This window comes from Mustela nivalis, assembly GCF_964662115.1.
Source record: "Mustela nivalis genome assembly, chromosome: 12".
Classification (NCBI taxonomy): Eukaryota; Metazoa; Chordata; class Mammalia; order Carnivora; family Mustelidae; genus Mustela; species Mustela nivalis.
Genome location: NC_139031.1, coordinates 12053733 through 12071384, shown reverse-complemented (window position 1 = coordinate 12071384; position 17652 = coordinate 12053733). Strand labels below are relative to the sequence as shown.

General features: G+C 45.8%; 1 long non-coding RNA gene across 1 annotated transcript; it reads left to right on the top strand.

Moving 5' to 3' along the window:
* The first annotated feature begins 3809 nt into the window (after positions 1-3809).
* LOC309845649 lies at positions 3810-16317 on the top strand. Its single transcript, XR_014301399.1, has 3 exons — positions 3810-3897; positions 6912-6988; positions 16217-16317. It is a non-coding gene; the product is annotated as an uncharacterized lncRNA (long non-coding RNA).
* The last annotated feature ends 1335 nt before the right edge of the window (positions 16318-17652 follow it).

The window sequence follows — 17652 nt, the reverse complement described above, 5'->3', positions numbered from 1 at the left end:
CAGCTGACCGCATCTCCGGCACGTCCATTGCCCTTCCCCGATGTTTCCCCAGATAACTCTCCATATTGACGATTCTCATGATAGGATCTTCCGCAGGCTGTGATATTGACAAGCCACTCCTCATACTTCGTCTCCCCACTGCCCAACTTCTTAGGTGTTGGACCAACCAAGTAAACTGGAGATTCCTTTCGTTCCCTGCAGTCCTGAGAATAAACCACCGAGATGGACAGGCCTTCAAAGATATTTTTGAATGGGGTTAGCGTATCTGCTCCTGAGGATCCTGGGCCAGCAAAGGTTCTCACCATCTGTCCCAGGCCACAGGCCTCTTCCCCGCAGGTGGTGTGATTCCAGTGCCATGAACTCAGAGATCACAGGGCAGCTTAGTAGTTTAAAACACTTGGGGACATCACGACCAGTCTCAGATTTTATATGCAGTCATCAGTGACCTTCTCAGGATCTCATTCACAAGGAGGATCTTCTCTGAGAAGAAAAAAGAAACGTTTCAAGAGATGTCAGAGTATCAGCATTCAATGAGGACACAAAGCTTTTTCTGTTCTGTGTACCCCTTCCCTCCAAAGGAATCTCTGAAGTTGGTTTTCTTAATCTTTCCAACAGTCTCCAAATTCCTTAGGTGTTTACCACCATAATTGGTGGTTTTAATAACCTGATAAATGTTCTAAAATTGTAGGCCTGAAAAGATAATTATCTCTGAGGTTCATAGACTAGAACACGAATGTGTTGGGAACAAAACAAACAAACAAAAAAAAAAAACAACTTTGATAATCTGTATCTACAAGGTGAATGGAAGAATCCCCAGAAGGTACTGCTTTGGAATATGAAATCATGTCTATGCAAAGCAGTTCTCATTAATTCTGAACCAAATGGTCATAAAACCAAAATGGCCTTCAGGAAGTACTCTAGCTATCCAAGCTTAAGAATTTGGTTTCTGGCCCCCAGAGGTCTGCCTTTTAATATAACTTTTAAATGCTGAAGGATTGAGCTCCATCTACACTAAAATTAGGACTAAGCAAAAATAAAATCTATCCTTAGCTATTTTGAAGGCCGAGTGTGGATTCATCTTGTTGAATATTGCATATCCTGGCATATGCATTTTCTTCTAGAATAACGCAATTCCTCTGATACCGAGGAGTATTCTGAAACCAATAGGCACAATGGCTTTTTGCCATGTTAGAGGAAAAAATTTGATATGCCATCGTAGCCACACTAAAACTTCAATTAGAGGAACCAAAGGATTCTTACCTTAAAAAAAATTTTTTTTTCCATTGGAGAAAGTAAGATGCACACAAGGAGGAGGAGACCAGAAGTGGGAGGAGGGGCACTGCATTCCACCACCCAAAGAAGGTAATTGCCAATAACATTTTGACGTATTTTCCTTCTAGCTGTTATTTTTTAAACCCTAGTAAGCATACTGGTTATGCAGCACAAACATTATACCATCTTATAAGGATCAAAAGCACACTCTTCCTCGCACTAAAGCTGTGACCTTCAATGTTTCATCATATCTTCTTCCTGCAACATCAAAATGCTTAGGCTTGAAATGAGGCCAGACTCCAAGCACCAGTCCCAGACTCGATCTGAAAACCATCTCAGTTTTCAGACCTTCACATTTCCTTCAAGTGCAGGACAGGGAAGCTCTACTTTTAATTTTGCTCCTTTTTATCCCTTGATAATTAGCACAGTTGTTCTGCCAATCGCTACGCTGCTAGTTGGCTTCTCCTCCATAATTTAACGGATTGTCTTATTAGAACTACCAGAACTTAAAGTGTTGCTTTTCCTGCTGATAGCCTTTGGAAGGATTATATACAGAATATTCTCTCTTGGCCTGTTATGTCCCTCATTTCTCTTCCCTTCCTCCTTCAATACCTCTCGCTCTCTCCTCCTCTCCCACCCCCGCTTTCTCTCTCCTCCTCTCCCTCCCCTGCTTTCTCTCTCTCTCTCTGCATGCATACACACCACTGAGTCCCACAAGTAGATCAGACCAGAAGTAAGCCTGAATACATAGCTAGGAGATGGGGAAAAGCAGTTGAGAAGAACAACTAGGGCGTAGAGGGTTGGATGTGCATTCAGAGTTTCTGCATATTTTTGTACAAAATGACTAAAATGCAAATAGCATCCTCCAGATTTGTGCAGTGTACAACCTGGACAACATGTACGGTGACCCAGTGATGTAATACCAAGGCTTCAGATCTTAGCCTAAATAACAGAAAGGCCTTCTCTCCTGAGCACCTAATCGAAAGAGAGTCCTTCGCAGTACTGCTTCTTTGCGACCACTAATTTGTTGCATCTACACCCCCATATTCACCGCAGCACTGTTCACAATAGCCAAGATGTGGAAACAACCCAAGTGTCCATCCGTGGGTGAATGTGGGCTTACATATCAAAGGAATATTAGTCAGTCTTTAAAAGAAGGAAATCCTTTCGAAGGATTCGCCACGACATGGATGAATCCAGAGGACGTCACGCTGAGTGAAATAAGCCAGGCACTGGACAGGGGCTGCGCGATCCCACTGATGTGGGATTCCTGAAGGATCAGACTCAGGGGAGCAGAGAATACGATGGTGGCGGCAGGGGCTGGGGCAGGGGAGGAAATGGGGCCGTGCTTTCCAGCGGGCATGAAGTTGCAGTTCTGCAAGATGGATAAATTCTCCTAGCCTGCTGTCTGATGAAGTGGCTCGATAAGTTAACAGTATAGGATTGTACCCTTCAGAATCTGTGTGTTAAGAGAGTAGCTCTCGTGTTAAGTGTTCTTAACACACACACACACACACACACACACACACACACACACACACACGGAAACTCTGGAAGGAGCTGGATGTGTTACCGCTTGTAATCGTCTCACAGGTGTTTGCCTGTGTCCAAGCCCATCAAATGGTGAGTGAAGTGCGCGCTGCCCGTCCTCAGTGGTCCTCCAGGAATGCTGTGGAGGACACTAGGGGGCGCCCGGCGAAGTGGAGGGAAGAATTCAACTCTCCTGCCTCAAAACATTCCAAAATGGAGAATTGGAAAAAATAAAGGCAAGTAAACAAACAATAAGTCCTTTCCTGGTAGAATTGGGCTCAGGCCCTCGCTTCGTGCCCATCCTTGTTGGCACCCCCGCACTCATGTTCTGGCGTCCACTTACTTTGTGCATCTCCCCACTTGGTTTCCGGCCTCCCCACCGCTGCGGGGGGAGCAGAGGCTGGTCTGTCCAAGCCGTGCAGCTGCAGAGCCCAGCACGGAGCCTGACGGGCAGCAGGCGTATGGACGGTGGGTGAGCAAAAGGACAGCAGGCCAGCGGGTGGGAACCAGGTGGGCACAGCCCCTGAAGGCAGGTTTCCATAATAGGGTCTCGGGAAAGAAGGGAGGGAGGGAGGGACAGAAAGGGACATGGGAGCCAGTACATTCTGTTCATCCCCTCTGCTTTTGTTCCATTCTCATGGTTTCTGGAAACAACGAGCAAATGAACCGCCTGCTGTCCCAGCTTGGCTGCTAAACACCCCCTCTTTCCCTTCACTCTCTGCCCCCCAATTGTCTGTCTGCTGTCACCAGTGGGAGGAGGTCAAAGCGCGACATTCAAAGACCTCCCATGTGGGCTTAGGAAAGGCTCTCTCTTTCCCCGTGTCTTGGATCTGTTCCCCCCTTTCCCCTCATTTCTTCACACACTGTCTTGTGATCTCAGAGACGCGTTAAAGGGGGAAAGTGTTGTATGTGCTGCTGTGGGAGATGGTGGGTGTGGGGGAAGGGACGGGGAGTCTAGGGAAATTGCCAAGTAACAGTTTTGCCTGCTATCTGGTTGCCAAGGTAATTGTGAATCTTCATCTCACGGCTCTGACCAGTCCCGGCCGGGAGGATGGAGTTCTGCGCCTCCCCACAGGAGCCAGCTGGGTTCTGCAGGTCAGATCTGTGAAGACCCCTAGCCCAGCTCCCTCTGTGCCATCCCCTCCCTCCCAGACCTGTCGTGAAGCGGCAGACTGTCACCTTTGCTCTTCAAACAGAAGGGCAGCTTGTTACAGTCTGCTGTATGTTTGGGGGGGGGGTGCAGGAGGTGGGAAGGTATTACATCTACACTTGTGAGCACTTGTAGTCTGATAAAGGTCAGGGATGCTGACCTGCAGACGTTCAAACAGCAGACACCCGGTCTCTTCAAATCCGAAGCACCGTTGTCTTCGAAAGAGAGAAAAGCTGTCTGCCCCTCATCCTTCCCTAGCTGCCTTTCTGCTAAAGATCCCATTTGTCTCAAAGGCAGAGATGCACACCTTTCCTGGCAGCTGTAACCCCACCTTTTCCGGGGAGGTGTTCTCCATTCTGTGTTCACCAAACGACCATGGGAAACGAAGATTCTTCTTTTGTTCATCTTACCTCCCTCCCTTTACACAGCGAGCTCATCACCTCCCCTGCTCCCACCTACACACAGAGCAAGGGGAAGGTATTTGCAGTGGTATTTAAAAAAAACAAAAAACAAAAAACAAAAAAACTTTCAAGAGTTTTTGGCAGTATTTTCCATTTCCTGCCAATATGTCTTTATTTGACTATTTCCCCCTTCCTTCTCCTGTCTTCCTAGATTTTATAAGGAATACGTTTTCTTCTTGCAAAGAGAAATCTGATCGCTGCTAATAGAAATGCAATGGGGAAAATGCTCGGCATGATTTAGGACCACCTGGGGATCCTCATTTTTCTAATAACAATTTTATGGTGCTTTATAATTTATATATGCATACATTCTCTCGTCCTAACAGAGCAACCAGTGCCATTGCCTGACTTCCAGAATCATTAGACAAATCTTTCTTTTCTCTTCCTTTCCCCCTACCTTATTTCCAGTCTCCTGGAACATGAGGACATGCTAAAGGAGTAGCTGTGGGTTTTAAACAAATACTACACTAAGATTTTGTGCTTTAAAATGAAAGCAGCTTATCATATATCTACTATGAACTATAGCTACTTCATTTTGAGAAGCATTTATCTGCCAAGAGAAGATGAGGATCCCCTGACCCTAACGTCTCTCTTTCACAGGGATAAGGAGAGACAGATTTTGTAACTTTTATTGAATTTAGTAGACATTTATTGATCTGGTCACCGTTCTATAGAATTGAACTAGGTTCAGTTATTGCAGTGGTTCCCCCCCCCCCTGCTCTTTTCCTTTCTTTATTAGCCTTGTCTGACAATATTTAGATTCATGGGGTTTTTTTCCCAACCCCCAAATTTCTGTTTCTTAAACAGAGGCAAAAGTGACTCAGAAATTAATGTAAGTCACCAGGAAGAGAGGCATAAACCTGAGACTTGAACTCAGTTCGCCTGGCCCTAGATTCCGCTCTTCTAACATTTAAAAATCACATGTAAATCCTTTTAGGAGACAATCTGAAAAAATTTGAACAATGATTGATCATTTGTATGTATGAAAAAATCGCTGCTACCTATTTTCGGTGTGTTAATGGTAATATGAGGATGTATTCTTAAAAAGACTTTATACTTTGTAGGTAGACCCTGAAATACTTGCGGCTGAAATGATAAGAAGTCTGGAATTTCCTTCAAAATAATACAGGAGGTGGGGAATTGGCAGGTGTACAGATAAACAAGATGGGTCATGAGTTGATCATTGAAGCTAGGTGCTGGGTATATAGGGGTTCATCACACGGTTGTTGTTACTTTTACAGATGTCTGCAATTTCCCATAACAAAAATTTTCAATTAAGTAATAAAAATTAAAAGCGTGTTTTGCCCAGGTACTCCCTTCCCAGATAAGATTCTAATTGGGGGGTTTGTATCCAGTTTCTGCTGGGAACCAACCCATCAAATCTCAAAATAGTTGGCAGAACAGACATCAGGATTGAGAGAGCAGCTAAATATTCAGCCACAAATGGGTCATTGTTGAGGGAAGCCAAGAATCCCCTGGAAATGCAGGGAGCATGTCACTGAGTTGCCAAAAATAAACACAGCTTCTGACAGATGTCCCCTCTGAGAAAAGCACAACTGTGCTCTCTTGGTCTGTGGAGTCAGCACCAAGGACCCCCAAAATAGCACCAACAAGGCTTTGTTGAAGAGCCAAAGAATAACAAAAGACGTTTTTAGTTCCTTTCCCCCACGCCTGTTGGCCTTCCTTCATAGAGCCTTCTCCGAAGGAAGCCTTCTTGGGCGCCATTGGCGGGATGGTAAGTTAGTGGGATGGTAAGCTGGTAGAGGCTCTTTAGAGGACAATTTAACAGAATCAAAATTTTGAAGGCATTTTCAACAATTTTTTGTGATTTTCCTACACCTATATTCACGTGCAGACACTTACACAAGGATATACACTGCAGCATTGTTTGCTATCGCAGACACCATAAACAAGTTCACATTCATTCTTGGGGAATGGGAAGGGTGAATATGACCGTATGGTAGAATCCCACACAGCCATTAGAACAATCAAGGTCCATCTCAGTGCATGAGACAGGGAGATGTACAAGACAGCATGTGATGGGAAAGCACTAGGCATGTGGTCTGGTCCTATAGGAGACCGGTTGTTTCTGGAAGGTGTAGGGGATTATTCTCGGATACAGTTAAGGCTCAACCTGGGCTGAGGGAGGAGAATGGACAGAGAAGATATTCAGATCTGGGTCTGTCTAATCACAAAGTGTGTTCCTCCAACTTTTGATGGGCTCTTTAGGTTGACACAGGTGGCCTTCTGAAATTCTGGAGGCACGTGCTTGAGAAATTGGCTGCTTTCTGCTAGGTTCCCTACTTTGTTGGTCTTGTGTGTCCCAGTGTGCTTGGTAAAGGAGGCCCTAAATTCCAGGACCAGAAAGAGCAAGCAGAGCTTACACTCCTCTGGAGAAGCAAGGACAATTTGGCCACTGTCAGCCACTGGAGACTTGGCTTCCTGAGTTCTCCCGCTGCAGGTGGGATGCAGTGTCCTCTTACTATATTTTTTTCCAGGGATTTCTTTTGAGGCAAGATGGAAAAAGGCTGCAGTAGGACTCTTCCACCTCCATTCCTTGCTCTGCAAGAACCTGGTATGTGAGACCTGAGGTTCTTTCTCCTTTGTATGTCTTTCTGCTTTTCTTTCCTTCTTTTTTTTTTTTTTTTCCAGAAGAGATTAAATGAGGCTTAAGACCTCTGTAGAAGGTTAAAGAAGACATGCCAGAGAAGAATTGTGGTAAAGTCATCACTGCCTTTCTCCAAAATACAAAATTATTGCATCAGATTTGTCTAAAATCAGGAGAATCCTATGTTTTTAACTTCTGGAAGTCAGCATGGAGACTCTGAAGTTGAACTCTCTCTACTACCATACTCAACGTTGTTAGGTAAGCTGTTCAAGTAGGGAGGTAAGGGAGGAGTGGTTCGGACTCCCTCAGGGATCTGCTGAAGACCGAGGGAGAAAATCTTTCACCTACAGGCTGAAAACAGGTTCAGGAGTCAGGAGGAGCCCACCAAGCTGCTGTGGTCAGGGTGGGGGTCCAGCCATGAGCCAGTCTGCTCAGCTGCTTCCCTCTTGAAGCCCCTGTAACCAGCACGTGGAGGTGGCAGCCTACTCAGCAAGAGCCCAGCACAGGTAGAGAAGCCATCCTTAATCAAGAAGAATTGATTATGCAAAAAAAAAAAAATTAAAAAAAAAAAGAATTGATTATTCTGGGCTTTCAAGTCTTTGCAGAAAGAGATCTGCAAGCAGGGGATCTTAAGCTTGACTGGAAGGAGAGGACAGAGATGGGGCTTCTAAAGTTCCGAGCTGAGAGAACAAGAAGGTAAAGGGAAATTTCTAGCTGGAATTCCCGCTCTGTTTGCCCCCTCTTTCCTCCTAGAAGCTCAAGCAATCAGACAGTGGGTGTGGAAGCAGTGAAAAGCTTGCCTTCAGCTATCCAGATGCCTTAACTTTGACTCTAAGTAATGATTTTCTGTCACTTTGTTCCCTGCTGTGGGCTCTTGCATTTCAAAGTGTAACGAAGGGGGCATCGTTCTCAACGGAGAGCTGACTAATGGAGATCGTTGCCTGATGATTGCTTCCCGGGCTTCGCATGTCATCCTTCTATAAATACAGCCCGGGATCATTTTGGCCCTTCAGCAATAGCCCTCCCTTGCTGCATCCCTTCCTCTGTGGTCAACCGAGACCTCTCTAGTCTTTCTGCATTGCACCTGTGCCTAATCTGTCCTCCCCAACCCCACCTGTCCATCGCTGGCTTCTCTGTCTCTAAATTTACCATCTTTCAGATTCCACCCTTAGACAATAGGGCATGAGATTAGCAGGAGCCAGAACTACTCAAACTGTTCTCTCTCATTATTGTCTAGAAAGAAAAAACATCCTCAAATTGGGAAGAGTGTTAAGTAAGTGCAGGGTGGTGGAGAAAAAAACCACCATGTACAAACTGGCAGCACACGTTCCAGGGAAGGGGACCCACGTGACAGAGCCCTGGGGTCAGAGGCCAGATCCACTTTTTGGTAACCATGTGACTTTGGACAAGTCATTGAACCTCTTTGAACTTGTTTCCCTACCTCTAAAAGGGCACACTTTGACTCTTTCATCTCTAAGCTACCTCTTAAAGACTCAAACTTCAGTACTTTACCACCGAATGAGCTTGTTACTTGGTCCCTTTTTGGAAACATATGGCTTTTTGGAGGTCCAGAGTTAGATGGAAAAGATAAAGCCTGGCTTCATGCTCTAGACCTTAGAATGTTCTATTGATCTCGTTATGTAGGACACATTATGGAAACAAAAGTGTGGAGGTATTCCACCTACTTCCAAAGCTTACGTTCTGGAAAAAGGTAATAAGAGTGAGAAGAAAACTTCTTCCATTGGGACGTCTTCATTATCTCTTGGTTCTAGCACTTTCTATTCATGAGAGTGACTTGGGGTAGTATCAGGGAAAAGTGAAGTTGCCCTGTGGCCTTCATCTCGAATCCTACCATGGCTGATGGAAGGTCTTCTCAGTTCATGGCATCTTGTGACAATTGGCTTGGTCTCTTGGTACTATAGGTATCGTGCAGGGCCTTCATATCTTCAGTATCCAAAGATCAGAAGAATCCCAGCTTGCATAATACTTTATATCAACTTGGGAAAAGATTTAGAATCCAGAGAAGAGCCATTCTGAGATGGTCGAGAAGCTTCTCACCAAGTGGCTGTGTTTAAAAATGGAAGATGTTCAGAGTGACAAAGTCCTGTTCCATTGGCTCATCCTAAAGAGTTCAGCAAGAATCAGAAGAAACAATAATTGACCTCTTTGACTGCAGACCTTTGTCACTTAAAAGAGTCCACAATGGCTCCCTGGTGCTTCTGAAAAACACCTTCCACAAAGCTTGTTTGATGTCTTAATCACTTTATCCTGGGGTGTGTCGAGAAGTGGTCCTATGATCTCACAGTCATGGTGGGTAATTTTTGAGGAATCATGAGAGAGATCAATAAAATTGGATAAGCCATCAGATGGGATTCCAACCATGGAAAATCAGCTCAATGTCAATGCCAGGCAACAAGCCAAGATTTCTTTAAAGAGGCAGGGGACCATGAGGTCTAGAAGGCCACAGGGGCCCCAGGGCTGACAAGTGCCTGCTGGAAAGTTGTACCACACAAGCTGTGTTTTTAAATATTTTAATGAATTATTTGGCTGGCAAATTTTGGGGGCTACTGTAGATGGAAGTGTGTGTGTACTATAGAAAATTTTTTAAAATGTCATCTATAAAAGCTTTGTGGATAAGATGGAGAAATAAGGAATAAGTATTTTGGACTGCATTTTCAGCTTATGGCTGATTACCATAAGTTTTATGAATAGTTCTGGGTCAACATGGAAGTGGGTGGTTACTATTAGAGCTTCTCTCTCAGTCTCAACGCTTCCAACATCGTTGTCAAAAAGTAGGAGAAGAACAGAACAGATATGCACGTCAAATTTGGCAGTGACCTGGAGCTGGGAAGGATGGCTAATGTAATCACTGACAGCATCAGATGCCAAGTGACTTTGATTGGATTTAACCTTGAGCTGAAACAAAAGATATGAAGTCCTATGTTTCAGGTTCAAGATCAGTTGTACACAGGCATAATGGGGAAGATGCAGCTTGGCAGAGGCCCATCCGAAAACATCTTAGTATTTCAGGGTATGGGGCTGGCTCGGTCAGAGGAGCATGCGACTCTTGATCTCAGGGTCATGAATTCAAGCCCCATGCTGGGTGTAGAAATTACTTAAATAAACTTAAGAAGAAAAGAAAACATCTAGTATTTCAGTTGACCACAAGCATAATGGGATGTAGCTTTAAAATGAAGCCAGTACAGTCTTCAGTTTCTCTTACCAGAAGTAAACTGTCCAGGCACAAAGTATTTTTTTCGCCCAATATATTATGTTGGTCAAAGATCTGGTGAACTACGTGTAATTGCTGACCTTCACAATTTCAAGGGAGTCGCTGAACTAGGCTGTGCACAGAGGAGAGTGTCTAGGGTGAGAATAACCATAATCCATGAAAAAAATGGGATTTCTTTTTATCACTATTTAACCAAAATGTATTGATCATTAAGTATGTGTCAGGCACGGCAAGAGTCCTTGAAAATGCTCATAGACACACAGCACGGTCCTACTGTCAAGGTGCTGATAGTCTAGACGGGCATCAGAGGTAAACAGCATGAGGCAGAGGAAGGAAATGCTATCGAGTGGTGAGCATCAGAGGGGTAGGTGCGAGGAATTCTGGTGAGAAGGACCAGGAAGAGGATCATGAAAACTCAGAGGAAGTGAACTTTGAGAACCATAACCTTTTGAAGTTAGAAGAAACTTGCTTTTTTTTTTTTCTTTTTCTGATGCTTATAAAACAGGAGAATGACTTCTCAGTGATTGTTTGGGTCCAAAACTCTTCAGCATGGCACAGCTCCCTCTTCTATCTGTGGACTGGTCCATGTGCGACCAGGTCACACAACTAGTTGCAGTCTTAGAATTCCATGGCCATGGAGTCCTCCTGAATTTCATCCAATTGTCTTTTCCTGCAGGCCAATTTTTTTATTCCCAATTGCTCAACCGTATTTTGCATGATTTTCTGGTAGAATTCAGCTGGCCAGCCAAATTTAGTATTGCGTGACAATCTGACAGGCCCACACTCAATTCCTTTGTCCAGATCACAAAGCCTATGACCAGAATAGATCCACCCTCCACCCAGAGCAGGTGGCTCCCGAATAGGTGTGTCCCAGGCCACTCTCCAAGGACGCTTGCCAAGGACAGGATGGATGTGAAAGGGCCTCAGGCTTGTGAGTAAAGGGAAAATGAGCTGGACTGGAAATTCCATGACAGTGAGAGAAGGCGGGCTCGAAAATAAATAATCATACTGACCTCGGTGAGGTAAGTGCATATGCCTTTGACCCTGTTGAAAATAAAGGAAGGAGAAAGAATGGAAAGATAAATTCTACAGTTTGTTACCTTGAAAGCACTGTGCCCTGCTCTTTGCTCAGCTGGAGGGTCCCCAGAAGTTATAAACTAGGGCTTCACAGTCAGAATTTGCATCCAGAAGCTTCTTTTTCATTGGCTCTGTCTTTCTATGCTGAGATGATAACTCTCCTTGAAGGTAGGGTGGGCTCCCATGGCGGGGGGATCCCCCCACCCCCACCCCACCTCTTCCCTCTTGTCTTCATTAGCTCTGGCTCCATGAGAATCCCTGTGGTCCAAAGAGCACTTAATTCCAGTTGGAACCTTCTGGAACCCAGAAGATTCTCTCCACATCCTATAGACGTCTCTTTATCTACATCATCCCATGTATTTGCTATTGATACAAACGAGATCATTAACCCTCCTTACAACGGTTAATTTTATGGGTCAGCTTGGTGGGCCACAGTACCTAGATATTTGGTCAAACATCCAGTCTGGATGTTGCTGTGAAGGTGTTTTTTTAGGTGGGATGAACATTTAAAGCAGTGGACTTTGAGTAAAGCCAATTACCCTCTATAATGTGGGTGGGCCTCATCCAATCAGTTGAAGGCCTAGATAGAAAACAGAGTGAGGATCTCAGATGGAACACAGAATTCTGCCTTAGACTGTGTTGGAGTTGAGCTGCAACATCAGCATTCCCTGGATGGCCAGCCTGTAGGCCTACCCTGTGGGTTTTGGGCTTACTAACCTCCACAGTCATGTGAGTGAACTCTTTATTATCTCTCCCTCCCTGTCTCTCTCTTGCTCATTTGCTGGTTCTATTTCTCTCTCAATAGGATAGAGACACACACATCTTATCCATTCTGGCTCTCTACCATCATACACTCTTTCAAGTAGAGGACCTGTAGTTTAAGCCCCTGCTCGGTTTTTCTCTAGACCCCAGAAACAATATCAGCCCCTACTTGACCGGAAAACCTGCCTCCAGACAGGAACTTCCTCACTTTCCAAGATGTTACCTGGGCATGCACGTGCCCACACCTGTTACCTTCAAACTAAGAAAAGATGACCCTCCTCCTCTTTTGGGTTCGTCCCTCTCCCTGTGCCCTTGATCTGAACGAACACTTCACTTCTCCCCTCAATCTAGGACCTGGCTCCATCCATCATCCCCCCTCTCTGATACGAAGAGATTCATATCCATCTCCTTCCCCAGAACCTAAAAGTGTGTTCATCTGTCTTTGCTGTTTTATAAAAGGAGGCAAAACAATATCTCCCTGAACCTCAAATGACACCTCATCTGTCTCCTTGCCTTCGCAGCCAAGTGCTTCCTCCCACTCACTCTCCAGCCACCGCATTCTGCCTTCCGCACCTCACTGCGCCATGAAATCCACCAAAAACATGGTGGTCCGTGGCTGCCAAGTTCAGGGGGAGCTTTTTGGTCCTGACTTTGGCCCTTCTTCAGCCTCTGACACTGCTGCCCTTCCTGGGCCTCCCAACCCCCAGATGCCATGACTTCCTTCCTCCTGGCATTCCCAAAGCGAAGGATTCAAACCACTGATGACAGAAGGGGTAATTTTAGGTGCTGTAAGAGCACAACCAGGGTTGGGTATACCGTGTAAAATCTTCTCTGCTTTTCAGCCCTGCCTTGATGCAGGAAAAGATGGGAGTTGCACAGTGAGAAGAGAAATTCTCTCTTAATTCTCTTTCACTTCTTCTGATTGGAACGAAGAAAAGTCTCCGCTTGCAGTTAGTGTGGCTTTTGACATTTTTGTAATGCTTGCTGATCTTCCCTTCCTAAAGTAAAACAGGAGAGCAGTCTCGGAGCCCTCTCTGGGCAGTCGTCACCACGTGGAATGTAGAAACAGGGTTTTCTTTATTTCCCTTTGTGGTTATTTTTTAGGAGAACTATCTATGGATAGGAAGGGATACTATTTCCTCATTGATTATGTTGATAATACATTGTCTTTCAAACAGTCTCATAAAAATGAATCAAAGTCGAGGTGAACTGAGAAAAAGCCTAAGAAAAACAGTAGTCCAGGTGAGACCAATGCCCCAGGTCTGGGAAAATCTGGCTTCCCCGCTGGTGTTTCTCAGGACCCTGAACTTGGCCCTCATTGCTCACCCAACACATTTGCTGTTTCTCATCTGGTCCCATTGATTTGATATAAAGTTGACTCTAGTGTCGTTCTCTGTAGCTCTCTCCTGAGCTGTTAATGCAGATTTAACTACTGTGGGATAGCCTCACTAGATAACTCACAGGCTGACCACTTTCAGCATTTTCTACACTAAAACCATCATCATCCTTTCCATCCCATATGTACTACCCCCAAAGAATGGCACCAGCTTGTCATCTAAGCAGGAAAACTGGGAGTCGCTCTTAGGACCTCCCTCACCCCCGAACACCCAGCTGCAGGGTGAGCGGAGGAATCCTCTTTTACTCGACCTGAGTGGTTCCCTCCTTTCCATCCTCTCCACCTGCTCTCAGACGCCTCATCTCTTGGCTGGGTCTAACTGACCTCCCTGCCTCCTATGTCACGCCCATCCATGAGGCCTTGGAGTCTGATGGTACCATCCCCTCCCTAGCCTCAGGCTGCCATTTTCAGGCACATACAAATGGGCTGTTTGAGGACCGTGTCTTAACCTGAGGTCCATAAATGAGCCATGGGGTGACTGAACCCACCAAGATTCATTGAAAACCTTTGTGCATGTGGCTGTAAATGCATTTTTTCTAGGACATGAGCCCACGACTGTTGTCAGCTCCTCAGAGGGCTCTTTAAGGCTAAGAGGGGTACCCCTTCTCACCAAACTAGAGAACCATCATGAAGATTAGTAAGTAGATCGAGTAAGACTGGATAGCCTTTGAGGTTCTCTTCTTCAGCTCCAACCAGTCTTTCCCTGGGAGCCTCTCCACCATCAGCACCCCCTTCTCCCACAAATGCACACCCCCTGAAGCCCTTGGCTTCTACAGAGGCAGACTGCTTAGGTAATAACATTCGCTCTTGGGGGTGCTTCCATCTTATTATATGCAAAGAAGATAATGTGGATAGATGTGTGCCTCCAGGAAGGAAAAATGTGGAGCTATGATGCCACACATAACTTTCAAATAATACTTTTTGAAACTCCCAGGAGGGTACACGTGGTTTTGGTGGGGAGGAGCATATACGCCTCAATGGTACAGAGTAAGAAATATGGGGGTTTGGTGTGATCATTATTATAACAAAAATAACTGCCACTTACCAAATTTACTATTGCCAGGTGCTGGGCAAACCACTCTGTGACATTAAGTCCTATTGCTGTCATTTATCAGATGGAGACGATAAGGCTTAGAGCAATGAACTTGCCCACAGTCGCGAGGCTAGAAAGACGGGGAGGCTGGAATGCAAAGGCAGATCTGTTTGACCCTAACCACAGTGCCATGTCAACAAGAGCTTGAAAGATTTTTTCAGAGATTCTGCTCTTTGCTACGTAAACTGCAAAACAAGAGTCACAGTCACACTTATTCTGTGCCATGAGAACTACAAATATTTTATCAAGGTAGAAGATAAATATCTACACTTCTCTATCTGAAGGCTCTGTACCCCACCCCCCTCATCCCCAAACATTTCATTCAGACCATGTCTGTGGGCTTTTTGAGGGTAGCAGGTGGGGAGATGAAGTTGCTTGCTTAATTAGTAATTATGTGATTGCACAGAGACAAACTTTGAAGCATGCATGGGTTTTCATGCCAAAGTTTTTGCAGTGGTCTCCTGAGCCTTCAGGAGGAGCATCCTGGGAATGTAGGAGCAGCTCTACCATGCAAGCCTGCAGGGGGCTGCAGGAGGCGGTCCAGACCCAGCTGGCCTCTCCAGCGCATCCCCCTGGCAGTACAGGGACCCCGGGTTCCAGCGAAGATGCTGGGATTGGGGTGCACAGAACAGAGCCAGCCTTAATGCCCAAAGGTTGCCAAGATTTTCAGGGAGAAGAACCCCCAGCATCACAAATGTTGGGCTAAATCGGAGGGAACTCACAAGTGAAAGGGGGAAGCTATTGGGACATAGACAGCAGAAAGATACTGGAGGAATAGAGGCAGGGCTAGTGCAACAGAAGGGGTAATCAACGCCCACCACTTACTGAGCATTAACTAGGTGCCAGGGATTTACATCTAATCCTCACAACCCCGGGAGACACCAAATCCATTTCTGTTTCTTCCTGGACACACAGACCCCATTTCCCAGCCTGCTTTGCAGTTGGAGGAGCCACGTGACTAGGTTCTGGGAACTGTGGGACATAGCATCGCTTCTCCCGCATAGCCACCCTCAAGTCACCTCTCTGGACTTGCAGTTAGCAGAATCACAAAACAGAAGGAACACAAGCCCTTACCTGTCCACGTGGAAGGTCGCCCATCCAATACCTACTTGGACTGTTACACGTCTGAGGCAAACCTTTAGATGTTAAGCCATTAAGATTTGAAGGGTTATCTGTTACAGCAGCTGGGGTCCCCTATGAAATTCCACAAGCCCATGAGCAGTGCTTTTCCTATCATCATTTCCAAATGAGGTTCTTCAAGCAGAAAGCTCTCCCATGGCCACGACAGGTAAGTAATGGTGTCAGGACTCAGACCCCAGCGATTAGCCCCAGAGCCCGTGCTGGCAGCTGCTGGTTCTTTCCTATAAAGGGTTGCGGGGAGTGGATGAGACAACGCATGCGCAGTGCTCGCTCCGGGAAGTGGATGAGACAACGCATGCGCAGTGCTCGCTCCGGGACTGACCTTCATGTGGTTCTTGTTCATGGCTGTGATGAGTGTCCTCTGGACCTTCACAGACCCCTTTCAATCCCGCCCTATCACTTTCCTACTGCCCACCTCCCATGCTGACCCTAACTCGCCCATATTTAGGGTGTGCACTGACTGTCTTCCTGCCTTCCTTTGTGGAGCACTTGTAGGTGTAGATTGGGGTTCCACATGCAGGCTGGGGCGCACACACGTTGCCTGTGCAACGAGGCTGATGGCACCAGAGCGAGGTTATTGGCTTTTCTCACGGGCTTAAAACCTCTCACAGGTATGTGAATCAGACTGGAGGGTGAATCCTAGTTGGGGGCGGGGGGGGGGGGGGGAGGGCAGTTAATCTGATCCAAGACTAAACTGAGACTCTGTTCTCAACAGGCTGGAAGGATCGGGCCAACGCAGAGAAGAAATCTAATAGAGAAAAACCAACGGCAGATTCTTCAAGGAAAAGGACCTGAGAGGTCATTGGCTGAAGCTTCCGATTAAATCCTTGACTAGATGGATTCCCTGCCTCCCGAATTTTACTATTCTAGTCACACCTGTTTCTATCTGATTATCTCCAGGCATGTGAAGAAATTACTGTATCTGTTTTAAAATCTTGTTAAACTCCAATTAAGTGCACTGGGCCGGCTTAGATTTTTAAACCCCAAGCTTTTAAAGCAGATGTCTCTGAAGCAGGCTGGTATGTAATCCCGAGTGTGTGATCTGTGCTTTGGAAAGTGTTTAGTGAGTCAACTTCAGCGCTGTTTGGTATTGATTAGAACCGTGGTCCTGACGGGGTGGGGGGTGGGGTGCTGGATCTACAGGTGCGCTGGTCATACATTCTATTTGTTCCAGTCACCCGAAGGAAAGGGGTCACACAAAGGGCAAATACATATTCTTCTAGTAAGCTAGAAGGCAGGTAATTTGGACCAACTTACTAGTTTTCCATGAGAGAAGCATTAAGAGGTTTGCTATCTGGCTAAGTTGCTAAAATCTCAGCCCCTCCAAAATGTTTTAGCTTTGAAAGACTCAGAGTAAACTATTGCATTTCATGGGAAACCAAGGGACAGACTGAGTGAGTGGCAACGTGATCACTAAGAATTAAAATACAAAATCGGGGCACCTGGGTGGCTCAGTGGGTTAAAGCCTCTGCCTTCGGCTCAGGTCATGGTCCCAGGGTCCTGGGATTGAGCCCTGCGTCGGGTGCTCTGCTCAGCGGGGACCCTGCTTCCCCCTCTCTCCGCCTGCCTCTCTGCCTACTTGTGATCTCTGTCTATCAAATAAATAAATAAAATCTTAAAAAAATAAAATACAAAATAAGTCTTAAGTTGAGGTAGACATCAGAGTCTGGTCTTGCCTCCTAAACCACAGTCTCCGAGGACATGGCCTGGAAACTTGCATATTAGCAAGGTCCTAAGACCATTATGTGAGCCTCTGGAATAGAAAGAAAATACCTCTAAATATTCCCACTTCTTTTTAAAAAATATTTTATTTATGTATTTGACAGACAGAGAACCCAAGTAGGCAGAAAGGGAGGCAGAGAGAGAGAGAGAGGAGGAGGAGGAAGCAGGCTCCCTGCTGAGCAGAGAGCCCAATTCGGGCTCGATCCCAG